Below are 18934 nucleotides of genomic sequence, written 5' to 3' on the forward strand. Positions count from 1 at the left end.
CACACCATCGCAGCTCAGCTGGTAAAATGTCATGTCAACAAGCTCCACAAACGTGTCCGGATCTTCTTCGAGTCCGGGGTCGAGAGCCCGGTTAGGGTCCTCTGGCTGTGGAGATGGGCTGTGAACATCCTTCATAGCCCTTCACAGTTCCTGCTATGAATTGACGAACTAAACATCTGTGCTAAAAATGTGGGAAAGATTGGTGAGGGACTCCTGGACTAGGGGGTGTCCGGATAGCCGAACTATCATCATTGGCCGGACTCCAAGACTATGAAGATACAAGATTGAAGACTTCGTCCCGTGTCCGGATGGAACTTTCCTTGGCGTGGAAGGCAAGCTTGGCAATACGGATATGTAGATCTCCTACCATTGTAATCGACTCTGTGTAACCCTAGCCCTCTCCGGTGTCTATATAAACCGGAGGGTTTTAGTCCGTAGGACGAACAACAATCATACCATAGGCTAGCTTCTAGGGTTTAGCCTCCTTGATCTCGTGGTAGATCTACTCTTGTACTACCCATATCATCAATATCAATCAAGCAGGAGTAGGGTTTTACCTCCATCAAGAGGGCCCGAACCTGGGTAAAAACATCGTGTCCCTTGTCTCCTGTTACCATCCGCCTAGACACATAGTTCGGGACCCCCTGCCCGAGATCCGCCGGTTTTGACACCGACGTTGGTGCTTTCATTGTGAGTTCCTCTGTGTCATCGCCCATAGGCCTGATGGCTCCTTCGATCATCAACAACAACGCGGTCCAACGTGAGACTTTTCGACCCAGACAGATCTTTTTATTCGGCGGCTTTGCACTACGGGCCAATTCGCTTGGCCATCTGGAGCAGATCGAAAGCTACGCCCCTGGCCATCAGGTCAGATTTGGAAGTTTGAACTATACGGGCGACATCCGCGGAGAATTGATCTTCGACGGATTCGAGCCACAGCCGAGCGCGCCGTACTGTCACGATGGGCATGATTTAGCTCTGCTGCCTGACAGTGCCCTGGAGGCCGCACAAGAACCCGCTCCGACCCTTAACTCGGAGCCGACTACGCCGATCGAGGATGGGTGGCTAGACACCGCCTCGGGGGCTGCTACCTCTACGGCGATGGAGCCGAATACCGACCCTGTCCCTTGTGAAGCTCGTGACTCCGAGGTGCTGGACTCCTCGCCGGACTCCGAACCTCCCGCGCCCCTACCAATCGAATCCGATTGGGCGCCGATCATGGAGTTCACCGCCGCGGACATCTCTCAGCACTCGCCTTTTGGCGACATCCTGAATTCGCTAAAGTATCTCTCTTTATCAGGAGAGCCCTGGCCGGATTACGGTCAGGACGGTTGGGATGCGGACGATGAAGAAACTCAAAGCCCACCCACCACCCACTTTGTAGCCACTGTCCACGACTTAACCGGCATGCTAGACTTCGACTCCGAAGATATCGACGGTATGGACGACGATGCCGGAGATGACCAAGAACCAGCACCCACAGGGCACTGGAAAGCCACCTCAACTCACATGTATATATGGTGGATACACCTAAAGGAAGCGATAACGAGGAACAACGGGACGCTGCAAAGGATAATTCCACCGAAAAACAGCCGAAACGGCGACGCAAGCGCCGCCCAAAGTCCTGCCTCGACAATGACCCAGCCATAGAGCAGGGAGAACTAGTGGACAACGAACATACCCCCAAGCAACCATCCGAACAGGATGAATTGGACAAGCAACCCATCCCCGGCGAAAACAACAGTCCGGATGATTTCACGCCGGACACATCGTTGGAGCAGAAGAACCTCCACAAAAGGCTCGTCGCCACTGCACGAAGTCTGAAGAAGCAGAAGCGGAAGCTCAAAGCAGCGGAAGATGTACTCAGAATGAGACGGAGCAAAGTACTCAAGACCGCAGACAAATACGGTGATAGTCACCAAGCAAAGAGCTACCCGAAGCGCAAACTGTTGCCCGAATTTGATGAGGAGGCCGTAGAGCCCCCACAATCAAAAAACAAAGAAGCTGCCCGGTCGGATAGACGACCACATGACAAACAAAGAGCGGCAAGCGGCGCTGCACACAAGCCGGCACGTGATCCACATAAGGATCCTCGCAAAAAGGATGGCCCGGTCAGATCCATCTATGGGCCAAGAAAGCAAGCTGTAGAAAGCAACACAACACGTCGAGTATTCGAAAATCACGGCACACCCAAATACAGGGGCGCCGCACACCCTCTATGTTTCACCGATGAGGTGCTGGATCATGAATTTCCAGCGGGATTCAAGCCCGTAAATATAGAGGCATACGACGGAACAACAGACCCCAGAGTCTGGATTGAGGATTACATCCTGCACATACATATGGCTAGAGTAGATGACCTCCACGCCATAAAATACTTACCCCTCAAACTCAAAGGGCCAGCCTGGCATTGGCTCAAAAGCCTCCCAGAAAATACCATTGGAAGTTGGGAAGAGCTCGAGGATGCATTTCGGGAAAATTTTCAGGGGACTTATGTCCGTCCTCCGAATGCAAACGATTTAAGTCACATAACTAAACTGCCTGGAGAGTCAGCCCGCAAATTCTGGAACAGGTTCCTCACCAAAAAGAACCAAATAGTCGACTGTCCGGACGCCGAAGCATTAGCAGCCTTCAAACATAACGTCCGAGACGAATGGCTCGCCAGACACCTCGGCCAGGAAAAGCCAAGAAAATGGCCGCACTAACAAGCCTCATGACCCACTTTTGCACGGGAGAGGATAGCTGGCTGGCAAGATGCAGCACCAGCGACCCAAGTACATCCGAGGTTAGGGATGGAAATGGGAAACCACGACACAGAAAGGACCAGCGCCAGACTAAGGAAAATGGCCCAAAGAGCACGGCAGTCAACGCCGGGTTCAAAAGCTCTCGGCAGAACAACAAAACACTGCCTCTCAAGGACAACAGCGACGAGCTATCCAACCTAAACAAAATCTTGGACAGGATATGCGAAATCCACAGTACCCTCGGGAAGCCTGCAAACCATACCCACAGAGATCATTGGGTTTTCAAGCAGTCCGGCCGACTTAACGCCGAACACAAGGGGCTCGACACACCAAGTGAGGACGATGACGAACCCCACAAGTAGAGCACCAGAAAACAAAAGAATTTCCCACAAGAGGTCAAAACAGTAAATTCACTTCAAGTGATAACAGGGAAAAATAGAGCGGCACCCACTAAAGTACGCGCCGCACGGTCTACCCCAACAGAGTCCCAACACTGGTTGTCAAAACCAATCACCTTCGACCATCAGGACTACTCCGGAAGTATCCAGAACGCAGGATGGACTGCTTTGATATTAGATCCTATAATCAACAGACTGCAATTTACACAAGTCCTAATGGACGGCGACAGTGATCTAAACATGTTATACCAGGGCACAATCCGCATAATGGGGATAGACCCAACCAAAATTCGCCATAGCAACACTTCCTTTAAAGGAGTGATGCCAGGCCCATATGCCCATTGTACGGGCTGTCTACTACTAGAAGTTGTGTTCGGCTCATCCGACAACTTCTGTCGCGAAAAGTTAGTCTTCCACATCGCCCCATTTAAAAGTAGCTACCAAGCACTATTGGGACACGAAGCTTTTGCCCGCTTTAACGCAATACTGCATTATGCATCTCTTACACTTAAAATGCCCGGTCCACGTGGCATCATCTCATTAAAAGGAAACTTCGAGTGTTCCTCGAATATGGAAGAACATGAGACTGCCTTGACAGCCACGCATTCATCCTGCCTTGCTGATCGAAGCACCTAAACAGGTCATCGAGACCCCGGACACGGTTAGGCGAGTCCGGTATAAATAAACAAGGGGCTTACTAGCTGCGTTCCCCCCCTACAAGGGGCTGCACGCATGTACAATAAGAGCCAATAAAGCTCAATTTTATTCATTTTTTGAATCATACTCTGTTTATTTTGAAAATACATTGTTCGCATGATCTTTTTGTTTTCAACTAAGTTCTTCTTTTTACAGATGAACAACATGTTACACCCGTCCAGGATACGGCACAACGAAGACACAGGCGCAGACGTGCAGTAGGGACCCGTTGCAAGGATTCTTTTCAGATTAAGACCCTGCGTAAACCTTTTTTACTGTCTCTTGTTGATACACATCCCCGGTTTCTTACCATAACCGAGGAGGAGGCTGGCGTTTTGGCATCGGCCGCGTCAGAAGTTTTTGCGCGTACCTGGACACTAGGGGCTTAGGGCATTGTTCTGCCCGTTTTCATAAAGACCGAATACCTTAGGGAGTGTTCGGCGTCTCGAGTTAGGCCTTATATGCATCAGCTCCGAATCATGTCTTTGGTCAAATGTTGGGTTTACCCGGCTCCTATGTTTTGCTGCCTTACGTTCCGTTCTATCGGCTAACGCGGCACCAGGAGAACTACTGCGATTGTGCCCCGGTTCGGCCCGGTGAGCACCTCAGTAAAGAAAGCCGAAAACTGACTGTCATGATATAGCGAGAGACTGGTCAACCACTCGATCGACCACCGGAATGTTTAGAATTCCTCTGCTTTGACGAAGGACCGTTTCCCGGTCAGGCACATACGCGCCCCGAATTCTGAGAGCGCGGTGCCCCCAGGGGCTATATAGTAGCCCCACCATCGAACTCCTATGGCTAAGTGGAAGTGATAAAGCATTATAGTCCGATTGCCTAGTTTGCTATGCTATCACCTCCTTCACAGGACCAAGACTTTGGATTAAGTGTGAAAATGCGCTTTTTTGCAAACACCCCCGCACTATGTGCGTGGGGGCTGAAGCCGAGGACTGCCATCTTTCAGGTTATATACACATATACATTAACGGCCGCACATGAGGTATTTCAATACTTGAACGCACAAGTATAAAAAGCCGTTATATTATATATTTGAAACATGGTTTCACAAATCATACATGTCATTTGAACATAACGTTTTTCGAGCACTGCGACTCTATTGAACGAGCGCCCTGCAGGACTTCCTCAAAATAGTGCTCGGCTGGTAATCGGCTTCTGTCTGAATCCTGGGATGCAACGTCGGTGGTCTCCATCTCTGCCCAGTATGTTTTGACCCGGGCGAGAGCCATCCGTGCACCCTCTATGCATGCCGACCGCTTCATTGCCTTGATATGCGGCACAACATCAAGGAACTGCTGCACCAAGCCAAAATAACTCTTCGGCTCGGGCCTTTTAGGCCACAAATGAGCCACGACATCCTTCATGGCAAGTCCGGACAACCTATTCAGCTCAGCCCACTCGGCTAACCAATCGGTTAATGGAAGTGGACGCTCCGGACTATGGAATTGCGACCAAAAAAGCTCTTCCATTCCATGATGCTTTTGGCCCCGGAAGTGTGCGATTGCGTCTGCGGCACTCGCCACCAAATTCAGATAAGCATCCTCCACACCCCACAACTGGCCCAACTGAGCATACTTCAGATCCGTGAATTTCCTACGCAGCAGAAAAGGCTTACCAGCCACAATATCACCGGCCTGACGTAGCTCCTCCTTTATAGCCCTCATCGCAGAGCGGGCATCCTTGGCTTCGGTGGTGGCCTTCTTCAGGTCCCCTTGCTCCGCTCGGCGTTCTCTTTTAAGGAACTCATAGCGGTCGGTAGCATCCTTCAGCTTCACGGCCATTTCGGCCATTTCCTCCCTGCTTCGGCAGTGAGCAGCCTGTTCGGCTTTTAGCTCTTCGGCCACCTTCAAGGCAGTCGCATTACTCTTTCTGGCTTGCTCCTTGGCTCGGGCAAGCTCCGCCCGAAGGTCCTCCATAGCAGCGGCGCCATCTGCATTAAGCATACATGTTGTAAGGCACGGGTGTCAAGCTCCCTTACCAGGTGTCCGCAGAGAAGCCACATACCTTGTGACTCGTCAAGTCGTTTATTGACCAGCGCGATGTCCGCATCCGCAACGTCAAGTTGCCGCTTCAGTTCGGCAACTCTATCAGTTTGGCTGGCCACCGAACGCTCCGCCACCTGAATAGGAGGGGCGACATCTTATAACTGAGATTATGATCCTCGGCACACTGTCGCTTTTGACAACATACCGAGTCTCAGGGGCTACTATCCATACAGGGCGCATTCTATGTGCAAAACTGTTAAAAGGTATATCATTTTCACGTACCTCAAACCCCGTCAGTAAACTTCTGATGGCCTCATGCAACCCGCTCTCAGCGAATGAAATCCTTTCAATCACCGTACTCATTAACGTACGGTGATCTTCTGAGATAGACGCCCGCCCGAGCAGATCCTTCAGCTCCTCCGGCCGTACACCAGTCGGTGCCGAACTCTCCGGCCCCGCCGGACTCGGGGAGACCCTCCGCGACGACACCTCAGGGTCGTCCACACTGCCTGACGGTGCGGCAGATGGAGGCGTTTCGCTCTCCATCATCTCCGGACGAAGATCCCCCGAAGATGAGCTCTGCTGAGAAGGGCTGAGATCCGAACTACAAGGTAAAACTTCGGTTATCTTCAGAAATAAAAACAGGGATGTCCCTTATTACAAAACTCCCCTTTCTACTTACGGCCCGCTGGAGGGCTGATTCCCTTGGGGAAATAGTGCGGCCGGGGCTTCTCCTGGCGCGGGACCCTCTGGTGAAGATTTCTTCTCCCGCTTTGAGGCCTTGGCCTCCGGATCTTCAGAAGCGGTCCTCTTCTCCCCCTGGAGGGAGGGATTCTCGATCCCCCCTTTCTCGAGAGCCTCTTTAGTGGAGGCGGTAGTTTTCCTGTTTTCCCCTTCGCCCTCTTCCAAAGGCGCAGCCTCCAGCATCTTGACTAACACGGGATCCGGCATGGTCTCAGGGAGGGGGGCCGGACACCGTATCAGTTTTGCTTTTGCTATCCACTCTTGTTCAAGGGATAGCTGTTTAAAGCGCAAGTCTATGATAAATGAACGGACAACATGTCCGGACACAGGACTACTTACTTGAGTATCCGGGCGATTGCAGCTCGGGCCTGCGTCCTCGGTCAAGTCCGGACACATCTCTTGTTATCCGAAGAATAGTTCATACATCTCCACGGGCGTCGCACCCATGAAGTGTTGAAGAGCTCACGGTCCCTCCGGATTGAATTCCCACAGGCGGAGGGGGCGACGTTTGCAGGGCAGAAGGCGCCGAATCAGCATGACCTGCGCCACTACAACCAGATTGATCTCCCTCTCTTGGAGGTCTCGAATGTGGCCCTGCAATAATGGCACGTCCTTGGACGGCCCCCAGTCAAGCCCTTTGTTGACCCATGATGCCAGCTGTTGTGGAGGGCCCGAGCGAAAGGCAGGCGGCGCCACCCAACTGGTGCCCCTGGGAGCAGTGATGTAGAACCACTCCTGTTGCCACAAACCGAGTTCCTTTTGAAAACAGCCCTCGGGCCATGGAGCGTCAGCTCTCTTGCTTATAACTGCCCCTCCGCACTCTGCCTGCCGCTCCTCGATCATCTTCGGCTCCATGTTGAAGGTCTTGAGCCACAATCCGAAGTGAGGGGTGGTGTGGAGGAAGGCTTCGCATACAACAATGAACGATGAGATGTGGAGGATGGACTCCGGATCCAAGTCATGGAATTCCAGCCCATAATAAAACATGAGCCCCCTCACGAAGGGGTCCATCGGGAAGCCTAAGCCCCGATGGAAGTGAGACACGAACACCACACTCTCACCAGGCTCGGGAGTGGGAATGACTTGCCCTTGGGCGGGCAGCCTATGCGAAATTTCGCCGGGTAGATACCTGGCGTCTCTTAGCTTAAGCACATCTTCTTCCGTGACGGAAGAGGGCATCCACCGGCCCTGTAGGTCGGAGCCGGACATTGTCGAAGGTCCAAAGCGCCTGAATCCGGAGCCTTGGGTGTTGGAACTCGGGGCGAGGGGCGGATTCGATTGGATATTGAAGAAAAGGAACAGGCCTTGGTCCCGTTATAAAGAGGTTGAATACCAAGAGCCGTCCCAGTAACCGTTTGGGACTCGCCTTCGATGGAGGGGGCGTGCCAACGGGCGCGGTTGGGTTACCCATGCCTGTATTGATGAGGATCCCAGAATAAGGGGACACGATCTCTGTTGTGACAAGACGTGCCAAGGAAACTGCTTCGCTAAACGTGCTGAGGTGGAACAATAAAAACGATTTGAGTAAAGGCTTGGCCGTGGTGTGACGTCATGCCGCGAAATACGTCAGCAGATTGAACTCGTGTAAATATTATTCTCTCTACGGTGGTATGTGGAATTTATTTTGCAGAGCCGGACACTATCCTGGTGTTCAAAATCTTCTATGAATTATTCGGAGGAGGAACCCGCCTTGCAATGCCGAAGACAATATGCGCGCCGGACTCGTCGTCATTGAAGCCTGGTTCAGGGGCTACTAGGGAGTCCTGGACTAGGGCGTGTCCGGATATCCGAAATATCATCATTGGCCGGACTCCAAGACTATGAAGATACAAGATTGAAGACTTCGTTCCGTGTCCGGATGGGACTTTCCTTGGCGTGGAAGGCAAGCTTGGCAATACGGATATGTAGATCTCCTACCATTGTAACCGACTCTGTGTAACCCTAGCCCTCTCCGTGTCTATATAAACCGGAGGGTTTTAGTCTGTAGGACGAACAACAATCATACCATAGGCTAGCTTCTAGGGTTTAGCCTGCTTGATCTCGTGGTAGATCTACTCTTGTACTACCCATATCATCAATATCAATCAAGCAGGAGTAGGGTTTTACCTCCATCAAGAGGGCCCGAACCTTGGTAAAAACATCGTGTCCCTTGTCTCCTGTTACCATCCGCCTAGACGCACAGTTCGGGACCCCATACCCGAGATCCGCCGGTTTTGACACCGACAATTGGAATAAAAAGATAGCGACTCACCCAGCTTGGGGGGTTGTACATGGAGAATCCATCACGTGGCTTGATATGGATGAACTCCTCCTCTTCTCCTTTGTACAAATTGGACAGTATCTTCACCAGAGTGGCAGGAGAATCCGGACCTTTATGGCCGCAGCGGGTGGCATCGTCTTCTCCATTGAAGTGCCACATGGGTTTTCCCCGATATTGAAGTGGCTGCACTCCCCACATTATGCATATGGACATAACTTCAATTATTGTCAGTCCAGATTTGGCCAGTGTATTTATCCTGTCCATCAGGAAAAGGATCTCTCTATTATCTTCCTCCCGGGGGCTCCTGGGGCGCCAGCTGTGGCGTTTCTTCAACGGGGCATTTACAAACTCAGGAAGGCCCTTCCGAACAGGGTCTGGAAGAGGGACGTCCTCCATGTAGAACCATTCCGAGGGCTAGTCTTCGGATGTCTTCCTCAGGGTGCCGGATAGATATCCGGTCCCGGTGATGCACCATATTTCGGCTCCGCCCACTTGATATACTGACCCCTCCGGAGTACGGGGTACGAGGCAGAATAGCCACTTCCACAGCTTGAAATGGGCCTCACAACCCAGAAAAAGCTCGCAGAAGGCAACGTAGCATGCGATATGCAGTATGGAGGTTGGGGTAAAGTTATGCAGTTGGAGGCCGTAGAACTCCAGGAGCCCGCGGAGGAAAGGATGGATTGGAAATCTGAGCCCCCTTAGCAAGTAGGGGATGAAGCATACCCGCTCTCCCTTGGACGGGTTTGGAAAGCTCTCCACTTGCTCCCCACCATTATAAGTGGCTAGTCCGGCTCAGACGGGGACCATGTATGCAGGTGGGAGAAACCCCTTGGTCTGCAACTCTACTAGTCGGCTGTGGGGAATAGAACATCTCTCCCAATCGCCTGACCTAGTGCTACGGGAGCGAGAGGAGGAACCGTGACGACCGGTCATGGTGGTGTGGATTTTTCCGGGCGCGCTCTGATGAATACTCGTTGGGAGGATATGGTGTGATTTGGATCTGAGAATCCCCGTCTCTTTTATAGATGATTTACTCGCGTGGTTGGGGTGGTAAATGTAAAAATGCCTTGACTTCTCGCACTCTCTCGACACGTGGATACGGACGTTATTAAAGCTCAGAAGCCGAGGAGCACGACATTGATGAGGAGCCAGACACTGCTCGTCATGACAATACTCTGGAGGATTTGGAGAAGAACCCGCCTTGCAATGCCGGAGACAATCTGCGCGCCGGACTCATCGTCATTGAAGCCTGGTTCAGGGGCTACTGAGGGAGTCCTAGATTAAGGGGTCCTCGGACAACCGGACTAGATATTTTGGACAGACTGTTTGACTATGAAGATACAAGATTGAAGACTTCGTCCCGTGTCCGGATGGGACTCTCCTTTGCGTGGAAGGCAAGCTTGGATATTCGGATATGTAGATTTCCTTCTCTGTAACCGACTCTGTGTAACCCTAGCCTCCTCCAGTGTCTATATAAACTAGAGAGTTTAGTCCATAGGACAACAACAATCATAATCATAGGCTAGCTTCTAGGGTTTAACCTCTACGGTCTCGTGGTAGATCAATTCTTGTAATACTCATATCATCAAGATCAATCAAGCAGGAAGTAGGGTATTACCTCCATCGAGAGGGCCCGAACCTGGGTAAAAGATCGTGTCCCCTGCCTCCTGTTACCATTAGCCTTAGACGCATAGTTCGGGACCCTCTACCCGAGATCCGCCGGTTTTGACACCGACAACGACGGTGAGGCCCCGGACAGCAACGAGCGGGATATGGGAAGACGCGAGAGTAGAGTCCTAGACGGAGAGGTGTACGAGGGTTAACTGGTTCTAGTGCGGTGTGGTTCGGTAGTCGGTGGAGAAGAATAGGAGGTGTGGACGGGTGGAGGGATGGCCTGGCCAACGGTGGAGTAGCGCTTCATAGGAAGCGTGCTAAGCAGAGCTGCTAGCAGCAAGAGGCGGGAGGTGGTCCCACCGGCGCTGGAGGAAGAAGACGAGATATTGAAGATGGATGCCGGTCTTTGGATGTAATTCCAACGACTGACATGTCAGAATCATTTGTTGACTAAATTGACAACGACTTGCGTTGGCTTCGACCTATTGGCCCAAATTTCAGCCTCCAAAAATGTGGCACATATTCAACCCATTTTTTCAGAATTTGCAGTCTTTTTTGCGTGGTAGAATTTACAGTCAATTTGATCTTTTTTTTTGAATTACAGCCATTAGCTGGGCTGGTTGAACAAATAATGTAGCGTACATGCAGCCCATTTATTTTATTTCCTATAAAATTACAGGCCATTTGCACTTTCTCAAAATACACGATTTTGCTGGGCTGATTCTAATTATAATGTTGGGTTGGGCCAGCAATGATATCAAAAAATAAAAAGGGGCTGAGCATTTTGTTATAAATATATTCAAATAATAAGTGATATTATTACATTCATCCTTAAATCTTACCAAGCTTTTGTACACAATCACTAGGATTTTTGTGCCAAAACAATCCAGGATTTTATTGTTAAAAAATTATTTTTATAAGTTAATAAGATGTGGGATATTGTTTTCTTACATATGTAAGTATCTGTTAAATATATGATGACAATAAAAATAATATATAATAACATATAAAATAATTTAAATATATATAATATAGTTAGAAGGGAAACATAAGTTGGACCTGGCGTTCCTATTCTTATATAGAAAAATAGAACAGACCTCTGCGTTTTCTTCAAAAAAATACATAAATTCGGCTGCCAATCTTCAGGAAAAATAAAACCTCGGATGGGAGGTCCATAGGCCGGTCGATACATGATGGCCCTCAGGAAAATGCAAACAGGCCTATGGACCTCCCATCCGAGGTCGTGGGCTGCGCATGTTAAAAATGAAAGCCTAGACGGGGCAGCCCAAAACTCGGCTGATACTTGCTGGCCCAGTGATAATGAATGATACCTGCCAGCTCCCCGGCTTCGTTCTGAATTTATCTCCTATAGTAACTACGTTGAAGTACCTAAAAATGTAACTATGTTAACAAACCCGTGGGCCCCAATGTCAGTATAGCATTAGGAGGAAGTATTTTTTTCGATGAGGCACTTGCTTGCGTACGGCCATAGACCTGGTGAGTCCCGACTGTCCGCCTCTCCACGTACAGTCCTTTCAAATTCCTCTCGTTTGTTCAGCATGTTCACAACGGCAGACAGTGGCATCGCGGCGAGCGCACAAAGGCACAGGAGGGGATCCGACCACCTGAGGAAGTGCCTTATTATTAACAAAACTACTGAAATAGCCTAGTGGCCAAGTGACACTACCTGACAGCTGTTCCGCCCGGGTTCGATTCCACCTCACACCTGTGCAGGGAAAATATCTCCAATTTTTTTGCCTCTGCCTTTATTGACATGTGGGTCCCCATTGCCATCTACGCACACCACGTCCAACACTTGCCAAAACTTCGTCCCTCGTTTTCTCTGTGTTTCGCACACTCGACATTGTGTGGGCATTTTAACTGTGCATCATATGAAGATGTGCTATGCATGAATGTTGATCAGCATGATGTTAAATGGCTGGTAGTTCTATTTTCGACCATGAATAAAACTTCCAACATGATGTTAACCCTGTTTGAAATGGCCATGTTAATATAAATGCTCTGCCTCTGAAAGTTGCATTTTCTTATCTGAAACTGAACTTACAGTTTCTTATCTGAAACTGAAACTTGCAGTTTCTTCTCTGAGAATCACATTGTCTCCACTTTTATACTCCTATGAAACTACATTTTTAAGTGCTAAAAATATATCTCTAGAATTCATAAAATACTTCATATGCTCAATACTGCAAATCTGAAATTCAGAAGACATTCATATCTAAAAGTACTCTCAAAATACACAACACAAAACACAATTCACAACCTGCAAATACTGAAAAACCTAAGCTCCTCCTGACAATTCACAACCTGCCCGACTATTGGGCAAGGGGGCAGTCCCCTCCTATTCCTCGGTGTTAGACAGCCGCCCCGTGAGACGATGTGAACAGCGAGGGAGAGGATGGCGGGGAAGCATCGTCGGGCCAACTGCTTTCTCCTCTTGGAGTTGGGTTCGTTCGACAAAGACTCCACCGGCTCGCTCTGGCAGGTCACCCTCACAAACGGCACCCTGTAGATGCTCGATCCTTCAATCTCTGGTGGATGCTCCATCTGGGATCGACACTCCCACCACCGCTCCCTCACGACCTGATTCGGTGAATCTGTTTGCTCCATGGCCAAGAGGAGCAGCTCTATGTACTCCGGCGCGACTCCCTCCGGGAGTATCGCCGCCTTTTCGCTCTGTTGCAGATATTTGACCATGGATGTCGCCGTCGCCGCTAGTTGGTCCTTGTTGTCAAACCAAGACTGTATCTCCAACATCCTAGTTAGCTTCACAGGGTTGCCGTCTGTGATCCTCATGCATCGGTTGTACTCCTCCATCGATCTACTTCTCCACAGCACCTTCACTCGCTGGTGGTGGTTTTTGAATGGAAGAGGAGAGGAGCAGCGTTGGTTTTGGATTAGAACGGGAGAGGAGCAACGCTAGTTTTGGACTGGAACAGGAGAGGAGGGGCGGTGGTTTTGAAATGTAAGAGAAGAGGAGCGGTGCTGGATTTAGATTCGAACAGGAGAGGAGCGGCAGTGGTTTAAGAGGAGAAGAGCGGAAAAGCAGCGCCGGTCTTGGAAGTATTTTTTTTGTTTTTTTGCGTATTTTGGGTCAAAGTTTGACCACGTACTATATTTGACAAGCAAAATGTGAATGCATGTCACCAAAAATTGTATCGTTTGTTCCGTATCTGGATGTACTTTCAAATTATATTATTTTTGCAATGTATAACATATATTTTATGTGCGAAAATCATGGTCAATTATGACCCAGAATAAAAGGGAGACTAGTTAATGTGGGGTTGCTTTCTTAATTGAAGGGTAAATTGATTTTGATTTTGATCCATTCACAGCGTGCCGACCTTCTCGTCCAATCATAAATGGCTGCCGCATGCTCCTCTCCCTCTTCTCCATTGCAAAACCACCTCCTCTCCTCTCCATCATCTCCATTCCAAAACCACCGTCTCGCCTCTCCCTCTTCTGATCTTCTCCATTGCAAAACCACCTCCTCTCCTCTCCATCATCTCCATTCCAAAACCACCGTCTTGCCTCTCCCTCTTCTCTATTGCAAGACCACAATCACGCCGCAGTCCTCCGAGTTCATCAAGTATCTCCTCTGGGCGATGCAGCAGACAGATTCGCCCGAGGCAACAGTCAGGCGGATAGGTCGAAGGTCGTGCACCCAGAGGATAATGAATCGATCGAGTATGGTGTGCCGTTCGTGAGGGTGCAGAGCCAGCCGGAGCCACATGAGTATTCGTTCTCCCACCACAAGAGGAGGCCGGATGGCGCGATGTCGCTTCCCTGCCGTTCTCCACGGTTCCCTCGACGCTCGCCTCGTTTCAACGGCGGCGGTAGGGTTTAAGGTAAGCTTCCCACTAACCTAATCTTCCACCTGCTCATGCTTACAATCAGTGTGACAGCTAATGAAAATCATGCTTACAATCAGTCTCTGAGTACTACGCCAATCACCCTAAAATAGCTCTGGACCTTTGGGTCAAAATTGTGACACAGTGTACAAATAAAGAAAAATAGATTGGTGCTTCTTTCAGAAAAGAGTACTCCCTAGAAAACTGCCAATATAAGCTACTAGTATTTGGTTAGAGGATTTGCTGCCGAGAAAGATCCGTCCACAGAGAGCGCCACACATCCCACTGGTGGTGGTGGATGCCAATGCGTGCATGCAGCATGGTTGGTGTCGGTAATTTTTACTTGGCACACCTCGCACTCTGCATATATGCCAGTTCCATACGTACATTTGTGCAGTTCCACCAAAATGCAACTGAATAACCTTGTTTGCACAGATAATGAAAAAGCGTGATTACATTATAGTGGCACTAGTTGATGAAACACACAAAATAAATAGAAGAAACATATTGCGATAGTATCATAGTATGCCATGCTACGAGGGCGAGATGGGCCCTACGACGCCTCATACGGTACGCCTCATACTGGACATCGTCCCAAGTCTCCTAGATACACCTTCTGCCTGTGATACACTTTCAAATCTCTATTTTTTTATAGATCAACTAAAATTAAGCACCCCAGTTTGCAGAAACGCTTAAACATTAACAATGGGACTAGTTGATGAAACATACATTAACAAAGAGAAGCACTTTCTCTATCTACATTGGAAATGAAATGATAGAGATGACACTCGCTCTATTTTAACTGTATTATTACTTCATTTTATCAGTGACACTAGGGTCGAGCAGGTGGCAAACGAGGTGTACCGTGCATCGCAAGGATGGAGGCCGGGGGTGCTTAGACTGGGATGCTGAAGCTGGCTCTTTCAGTGACCAACATGGATGATTCAATTCATGGGACCTTTTGGTGCAGTTCACCTAAAATGAAACAATGCCCTGTGAGCTAGCAGCTTCTTCTTCAAATTTTTTTAAAATGGCTCTAGCCCCGGTTCCATTTCCATCAGAAAACGAAACCCATAGAGGTTCTTCTTCATTAGTTGCAATAAAATTGAGCAACATCAAGGTTGGTTGTGAAGCTCCTGGAATACTCAACTATAATTTGGATATCATTTGTGCAGTTCAACTAAGATCAAGCATGAAATGTATATCTCTGTTTGCACAAAAAAGGTGGAAAGGATGGTGACTAACAAGTGATGAAACATGCATCAAATGAAAAGAAGCATGTTCCTTATCTGAATGGCAATCCTACAAGGGCAGTAGCAGTTTCTAAAGCAGTGGCATTGCTAGATATTAGAACCAAAGGACAGCAACATAACCACAAGAAAATTAAATCAATCATAGCAATTCATCAACCACCAATAGGACAACGAAAATCTACTCAGACATCATAGGATGGCAACACATCATTGGATAATAATATGAAGCATAAAGCACCATATTCAAGTAGAGGGTACAGGGGGTTGCGGGAGAGTGGGCCTCTGTAGATAGAGGGGGGAAGGTGATGGAGATGTTGGTGAAGATGGCGGTGGTGTTGGTGAAGATGGCGGTGATGATGATGGCCCCCGGCGGTGTTCCGGCGCCACCGGAAGCAAGCGGGAGAGAGCCCCCCTTCTTCTTCTTCTTCCTTGACTTTCTCTCTAGATGGGAGAAGGGTTTCCCCTCTGGTCCTTGGCTCCCATGGCGTGGGAGGGGCGAGAGCCCCTCCGGGATTGGATCTATCTCTCTGTTTCTCTCTGTTTCTCTCTGTTTCTGTGTTCCCAGTTTCTGCCCCTTCACCGTTTCTTTTATATCCGGAGATCCGTAACTCCGATTGGGGTGAATCTTTCGCCCAGATTTTTCTCATAAAATTAGCTTTCTTTCGGCAAAAGAAGAGCGTCAACCGCCTTATGGGTGGCCCACGAGAGTGCCAGGTGCGCCCAGGGGGGAGGGCGCGCCCCCTGTCTCGTGGCCACCTTGGGCACTGTTTCGCATTGATTCTTCCTCCGGAAAATCCCAAATATTCCAAAATAATTCTCCGGCCGTTTTTATCCCATTTGGATTCTATTTGATATTGGGTTTCTGCGAAACATAAAACATGCAACAAACGGGAACTAGCACTGGGCACTGGATCAATATGTTAGTCCCAAAAATAGTATAAAAAGTTGCCAAAAGTATATGAAAGTTGACTAATATTGGCATGGAACAATCAAAAATTATAGATTCGACGGAGACGTATCAGCATCCCTGATGGTGTCCTGGACTAGGGGGTACTCACTGTCGTGGTTCTAAGTCTGACAGTAGAATAGGGGTAGTATAACGGAGCATGATCTATCGAGATGCATATGGGTGACACGGTCGTTTTAGCGAGTTCGGGCCTCTCACGGTGGAGATAACAACCCTACGTCTCGTGCTCCGGAGAGGCTTTGTTTTATCTGAGTATATATCCGGAGATTACAATGTGTGTGAGAGAGAGGAACGGATCCCCATGCCTGAGCTAAGTCCTGAGACTAATGGTGAAAAGAGAGAGAGATGGAAGAAGACCCCCTTGTCTAGTGGTGGGGGGTGGCTTATATAGAGTGCGCCACCCCCTCACCTCCTATGTTACAAAGTGGGGTATGAATGCCATAATGCCAGCCCGCTATTAAGCCCTCACTATTAGAAAGATGCTGACTGCCTTGCTGCCTGCTGGTCTTCGTATATCCGAGTGAGTCGTACGGTCGAGTGGTGAGCCGTCATCCGAGTGGATGGTATGTTGCTTGGTCGAGTGGATAGTATGCTGCTTGTCTGAGTGGATAGTGTGTCTGTATGAAATTGACCTGGACCCACATGTTGTGTGGGCCCCATGCTTCATGATATTTCGACCCTTCGTGGGCCTACCTGTTATGTATATCCCCAACATTAGCCCCCGAATCGATTGCGATTTTGCAGAACGAGTTGGTGTAAGACACAGTTTGGTCCGAGTGATTACAGAAATACTCGGTACATGTCGCTGCGCTTTCAGACAACCAAGGTTTGAACAAAATCTCAATGGATTCCGGCACCATGCTTCCCGACTAATCGAGGTAAGCGTCTGTGAGGAGCAACTTGGTGACATTCGTTCATCTCTCGGGAGAGGTTTAACTCGTGATCTGAGTATGGGCGTGTCATTAAATCCGTGCAACCAGATTGACACATGGACTACTCTTTTAGAGAGATGCCATTCTTATCCCGGAGGAACGCCAATACGAGTCGGTTTCAGATCCACACTTGTGAGTTTCACGCTTTGAGTCCTAGAAGAAGGTTCAAAACAGGTCCATGGAGGAGCGTTAAACTCGCCTTATAGAATTTTTTGGAGTGATTTGGAGCTGGGCCTACATCGAGTAACTGATTACTCGGAATTTCTTCATGCCTGGAACGTGTCTTTTTTGTTGTTTGGCCGTCACTCGGGTTGGGCGGACCGTTCCGAGTGGATATCATTCCAGTGGGGGCACGCTGAGTGCACCCACTGGGTGTAGTCCCCGAGACTGCTGTCAACTGCGGGCAGTCGGCGGGAGTCTTAGAGCCTGTCTTTTTGTTGTTGTTTGGCCGTCACTCGGGTTGGGCGGACCGTTCCGAGTGGATACCATTCCAGTGGGGGCACGCTGAGTGCACCCACTAGGTGTAGTCCCCGAGACTGCTGTCGACTGCGGGCAGTCGGCGGGAGTATGAGAGAACTAAAACTCTTCTTAGCTGGTACTGATCGAACTTGTTCTTCTCTGACTCGGAGGTCGAGTAATACTGGAGATAGGTTTGCATCGAGCAAAATGTTTCTTTCTGAGTCCTCTTCCAGTGGGGGCACGCTGAGTGCACCCACTGGGTGTAGTCCCCGAGCCTCTGTCGGACTAGATGAGTCTGGCAGAGGGTTTAAGTCTCTCGGTAAACCTCCATGCAGTTGGCATGGCAAATATCTTTGTCTGGAATTGAATCAATCGGATGGATGCGTAACGAGGTGGTTGTATGAACGATGAGTAAGGTCGCCTGTACGATTCAGCGATGGCGCTTCATTTTTACCCTTTTGCATGAAAAGGGGGATTTATCCAAGTGGACGTGCTTCACTTATAGATCTTCGGCGAACCGAGCATGTATGGTCAGAAGAATATCTTGATGTGATCAACAGGTTGACCAAATGGGCGTAACCCCTGAGGGTGACATGGCCAACTGCCGCGCGTAGCCCCCGAGTGATGCTCGAAGGAGGTAAGCTTGCTACAGAGTGTGATATGAGGTTTGACCATATGAGTAACTTAGCCGTTCCCGTGCTGGGGGTGTAGAGGTAAAGACATGTCCAACTGATGGTGACGCGCGGGGCGGCCGAGGGGCGAGGACGTATATAACCGAGTGGCGATGCGCGGGGCGGCCGAGGGGCGAGGACGTGTCAAAACCGAGTGGCGCCGCGCGGGGCGGGCGAGTGGTGAAGACGTGCAGAACCAAGTGGAGACGCACGGGGCGGACGAGTGATGAAGACGTGCGCAACCGAGTGGCGACGCGCGGGGCGTCCGAGTGGTGAAGACGTGCAAAACCGAGTGGCGATGCGCGGGGCGGCCGAGTGGTG

Source organism: Triticum dicoccoides, chromosome 6B, assembly GCF_002162155.2.
Source record: "Triticum dicoccoides isolate Atlit2015 ecotype Zavitan chromosome 6B, WEW_v2.0, whole genome shotgun sequence".
NCBI classification, from domain to species: domain Eukaryota; kingdom Viridiplantae; phylum Streptophyta; class Magnoliopsida; order Poales; family Poaceae; genus Triticum; species Triticum dicoccoides.